Raw genomic sequence first — 6076 nt, forward strand, 5'->3', positions numbered from 1 at the left:
ATCAACGAATTCTCAAAAAAAAAGTATCACAGGTTCCAAAAAAATGTATGTATTAATAATAAATCAGTATATTAGAATATTGATTTCTGAAGGATCATGTGACACTGAAGACTGGAGTAATGATGCTGAAAATTCAACTTTAATTACAGATATAAATTAAATTTTAATGCAGATTAATATAGAAAAACATTGTTTTACATCGTAATAATATTTCACAATATTAAATTTTTTTTCTGTATTTTTGATCAAATGAACAGCCTTGATGAGCAGAAGAAGCTTCTTTAAAAACATTCTGAATCTTACAGATTCTTTATATATATATATATATATATATATATATATATATATATATATATATATATATATATATATATATATAAAAATTTAGATTTTAATTTTATTTAGATTTTAATATCTTAATTTTATTTTAAAGTTTTAGCAATATTGGTGTGTTTTAATTACAATTTATTTAGTTTGTTTATATAATTTTATGAACTTTTATTTCAGTTTTATTTCTAGTTATTTTAGTACATTATGTTGAAGCAAATGAAAATGAGAAATTTTTGTTTATTTTATATAAAAAAAATGCTTTTTATGGTTTTTTTTTTTTTTAGAGATGTAAGAATATTCAGACATTTGTGTTGGAAAACAAACATCTAAAGATCCTATCCCAAATATTTATTTTCATTTCAATCAACTACAATAACCTGCTGTAACACCTGGATTTCCCTCCTATAAGTCAAAAACATAATCTCCACTGAAATAAATAAACATTTACACTGTAAAAATCACAAACTTAATCTCTTGCTTTAGGTGAAGAAGTAACACCTGGATCTTTCAGAACATGAGAGACGAAGAGAATTGATTCACAGAACTGGCTGGAGAAATGACTGAAAGATGCTTTGATGAATAACAGCTGATGATTCAGATCGAGCAGCAGGTGGCGCTGCGACCATCATCCTCTTCATCATCTTCATTGTGTGTTTCCACATGAATCCTTCAGTGTCTGGCAGCCATTTTAAGGCCTAACAGATCAGGGTTATTATGAGACTAATCACCAAATATTCCCTCAGTTCTAGAACTCAGTGTCACATCAACAAACATAAAGAAAACCTCCAGAGATCTTCAAACTGGAGAAATATCGAATCTAAATATGAAATGTGACCCTGGAGCACAAAACTTTAAGAAGCACAGTTATATATTTGTAGCAATAGCCAAAAATACATTGTATGGGTCAAAAATATCAAAATTTCTTTTATGCCCAAAATCATTAGGATATTAAGTAAAGATCATGTTCCATGAAGATATTTTGTACATTTTCTACCGTAAATATATCAAAACTTAATTTCTGATTAGTAATATGCATTGCTAAAAACTTCATTTGGACAACTTTAAAGGTGATTTTCTCAGTATTTTGATTTTTTTGCACCTTTTAAATAGTTCTATCTCAGCCAAATATAGTCCTGTCCTAACAAACCATACTTAAATGCACTGCAAAAAAATGCTTTTATTTAGTTTCCAACCAAAATATCTACAAATTCTTAAATCAAGAAGGATTTTCTAAACAAATAAAAACTATTGTCTTTTTTTCAGAAAGAAAAAAAACCTAGTCAAAATTAAGTATTTTTGCTTGAAACAAGAAAAAAATAATCTGCCAATGGGGTAAAAAATAATAATCTTGTTTTCTGTTTGAAATAAGAATTTTTTCTTACCCCATTGGAAGATTATTTTGCTTTTTTTTTAATTTAGACTTGTTTTTTCTGAAAACAAGACAATAATTTTTACTTGTTTAGAAAATCCTTCTTGATTTAAGAATTTTTAGATATTTTTACTGGAAACAAGACAAAAATCCGTAAGAAAAGCAACAGTGAAAAACATGATGAACGTTCATATTTTACGAGCATTTTAATAAAACTTTTTTTTAGTTATTTAACTCATCTTGTGAACTTGTAGGTTTGCTGAGACTCTTCTGGCTGAAAATCATATTAGTGAATTTAAGCTATTAATATGTGAAAATACTTCGTTACAGATGATAATATATATATATATTTAGGTGTTCGCAAAAAAAATACATTTAACAAGTTATTTTACATACATAAAAAGCATATTAAATGCAGGTAAAGTGAAAATAAAAGGTCGAAATATGAGGAAATTTCATGGAAATGAAACATTATCATTCAGACCTGTACTTATTAACATATAAACAAAAGAATAAGTCATCAAATTAAATTTGATTATATTTTAAATGATTAAAAGCCTGCTCACAAATGGCTGAAACCTGGTGCTTTGAAGGTTTAAAATGACACTTAATTAGTATTAAAGGGCTGAACTGTGATCTTTTTAGTGTCATCTAATGATACTTGTTTTAAAAATGCATGATATTTTTAGTATATGTGACCCTGGACCACAAAACTAGTCGTAAGTAGCAGAGGTATATTTGTAGCAATAGCCAAAAATACATTGAATGGGTCTTTTATGCCAAAAATCATTAGGTTATTAAATAAAGATCATGTTGCATGAACATACTTTGTAAATTTCTTACTGTAAATATAATAAAACTTAATTTTTGATTAGTAATATGCATTGCTAAGAGCTTAATTTGAACAACTTTAAAGGCGATTTTCTCAGTATTTTGAATTTTTTGCACCCTCAGAATAACTTTTGTGAAAATAAAATGTTAAAATATGATGGATATTTCCATCCTTTTATATATAAAAGAATAAGTGATCAAATTAAATTGTATTATATTTTATTTGATTTGAAATTACACTTAATTAGTATTAAAGGGCTGAACTGTGATCCTTAAATAGAGTCTTTTAATGTCATCTAATGATACTTGTTTTAAATATGCCTGTTGTTTTTGGGTATATGAACTATTGCTCCACTGAATAGCATTTTAGTGTGTTTTTTTTTTTTATTAATCACTGTTAAAAAAAGTTTGACAGTCATTAGTTTTTGCTCAGAAAAAAAAAGGAACAGAAAAAATGTTAGATGTCGAAAAAAAGTATAAGCATAAAAACAATACTGCTTTAAAATGTTGTTGCTTTTCCAAAAACAATATGAAAAAGTTTTCTGTTTAATTTATTTGCCTTTCAGTTTTTGTTTTTCTGAGCAAAAAATAAATATCATACACTTCCCCCTGATTTACAAAAGACATTCACTAAAATGTCATTCAGTGTAACAATCTTGTCAGACATCAAACAACAAAAATCAATTTATGACATATTAAAAGATAAATTACCTTCACCCCAAATACTAATTAGTTGTAATTCTAGATTTGTAAAATTTGCCACTATCTCAGGTTTTGCCCATTTGTCATTAAGAATTTAATGACACAAGGGCAATAAAATGTAATAAGCATAAAAACAATAAATGTAATACTGCTTTTAAATTTTCCCCAAAAAAAAAAAAAGTTTTGTCTTTAATTAAAAAAAAAAAAATTTTTTGTTCTTCTGAGCAAAAGATATATATCATAATTTTTCCCTAATTTACAGAAGACACCCACTAAAATGTAATTCAGTGTAACAATCCTGTCAGGCATATTTACAACAAAAATCTATTTTTTCATACAATGTTTTTTATGCTTATTACATTTCATTGTGTTTTAAATGAGTGAAAAAGTCTGACAAATGGGCAAAATCTAGGATAGTGGCATATAAAATAAAATGGAGAATTACAACTAATTTGTAATTGGGTTGAAAGCCATTCGTCTTTTAATATTGATTTTTGTTGTAAATATGTCTGACAAGATTTTTGCTCAGAAAAACTAAAACAAAAATGCAATTAAATTAAACAGAAAACTTTTTCATATTTTTTTTTTTTTTGGAAAAGCAACAACATTTTAAAGCAGTATTACACTTTTTGTTTTTATTTTTTGTTTTTAAAGTCTTACTGACAAATGGGCAAAACCTGGGATAGTGGCAAATTTTACAAATGTAGAATTACAACTAATTAGTATTTGGAGTGAAAGTAATTCTACATTTTAATAAAATTTGACACTATCCCAGATTTTTCTCTTTTGTCAGACTTTTTTACTCATTTAAAACACAATAAAATGTAATAAGCATACATTTCATTTCATTCATACATTTTCCCCTAATTTACAGAAGACACCCACTAAAATGTAATTCAGTTTAACAATCTTGTCAGGCATATTTACAACAAAAAAATTATATTTTTATCCTTATTACATTTTATTGTGTATTAAATTAGGAAACAATGCCAATTTTAAAAATGTAGAATTACAACTAATTAGTATTTGAGTTGAACGTAATTCTACATTTTATAAAATGTGCCACTATCCCAGATTTTTCCCTTTTGTCAGACTTTTTTACTCATTTAAAACACAATTAAATGTAATAAGCATAAAAACAATAAATGTAATACTAATTTAAAATTGTTGCTTTTCCACAAAAAATATGAAAAAGTTTCGTCTTTAAATTAATAGCATTTTTATTTTTGTCTTTCTGAGCAAAAAATAAATATCATACAAAATTCACATAAGACACCAATAAAATGTCATTTGGTGTCAATCCTGTCAGGCATATTTACAACAAAAATCAATATTTTCATGCAATGTTTTTTATGCTTATTACATTTCATTGTGTTTTAAATGAGTAAAAAAGTCTCAGTGAGAAATTGGCAAAACCTAGAATAGTGGCAAATTTTACAAATGTAGAATTACAACGAATTAGTATTTGGAGTGGAAGTAATTCTACATTTTATAAAATGTGCCACTATCCCAGATTTTTCTCTTTTGTCAGACTTTTTTACTCATTTAAAACACAATTAAATGTAATAAGCATAAAAACAATAAATGTAATACTAATTTAAAATTGTTGCTTTTCCACCAAAAATATGAAAAAGTTTCATCTTCAAATTAAGATGTCTTTCTGAGCAAAAAATAAATATTATACATTTTTCCCTAATTTACAGAAGACACCCACTAAAATGTCATTCGGTGTCAATCCTGTCAGGCATATTTACAACAAAAATCAATATTTTCATGCAATGTTTTTTATGCTTATTACATTTGATTGTGTTTTAAATGAGTAAAAAAGTCTCAGTGAGAAATTGGCAAAACCTAGAATAGTGGCAAATTTTTAAAATGTAGAATTACAACGAATTAGTATTTGGAGTGGAAGTAATTCTACATTTTATAAAATTTGCCACTATCCCAGATTTTTCTCTTTTGTCAGACTTTTTTACTCATTTAAAACACAATAAAATGTAATAAGCATACATTTCATTTCATTCATACATTTTTCCCTAATTTACAGAAGACACCCACTAAAATGTAATTCAGTTTAACAATCTTGTCAGGCATATTTACAACAAAAAAATTATATTTTTATCCTTATTACATTTTATTGTGTATTAAATTAGGAAACAATGCCAATTTAAAAAATGTAGAATTACAACTAATTAGTATTTGAGTTGAACGTAATTCTACATTTTATAAAATGTGCCACTATCCCAGATTTTTCCCTTTTTTTCAGACTTTTTTTACTCATTTAAAACACAATTAAATGTAATAAGCATAAAAACAATAAATGTAATACTACTTTTAAAATTGTTGCTTTTCCACAAAAAATATGAAAAAGTTTCGTCTTTAAATTAATAGCATTTTTATTTTTGTCTTTCTGAGCAAAAAATAAATATCATACATTTTTCCCTAATTTACATAAGACACCAATAAAATGTCATTCGGTGTCAATCCTGTCAGGCATATTTACAACAAAAATCAATATTTTCATGCAATGTTTTTTATGCTTATTACATTTCATTGTGTTTTAAATGAGTAAAAAAGTCTTAGTGAGAAATTGGCAAAAAACTAGAATAGTGGCAAATTTTTAAAATGTAGAATTACAACGAATTAGTATTTGGAGTGGAAGTAATTCTACATTTTATAAAATTTGCCACTATCCCAGATTTTGCCCAATTGACTTTTTTTACTCATTTAAAACACAATAAAATGTAATATGCTCCCTTATTCTTTTATATATTTGAACAAGTCAGAATAAGCATGTTGTTTGAATTTCTACATCAAGTATATAATCTTGAGGTGTATGTGTGA

The sequence above is a fragment of the Garra rufa genome, chromosome 2, assembly GCF_049309525.1.
Source record: "Garra rufa chromosome 2, GarRuf1.0, whole genome shotgun sequence".
Classification (NCBI taxonomy): domain Eukaryota; kingdom Metazoa; phylum Chordata; class Actinopteri; order Cypriniformes; family Cyprinidae; genus Garra; species Garra rufa.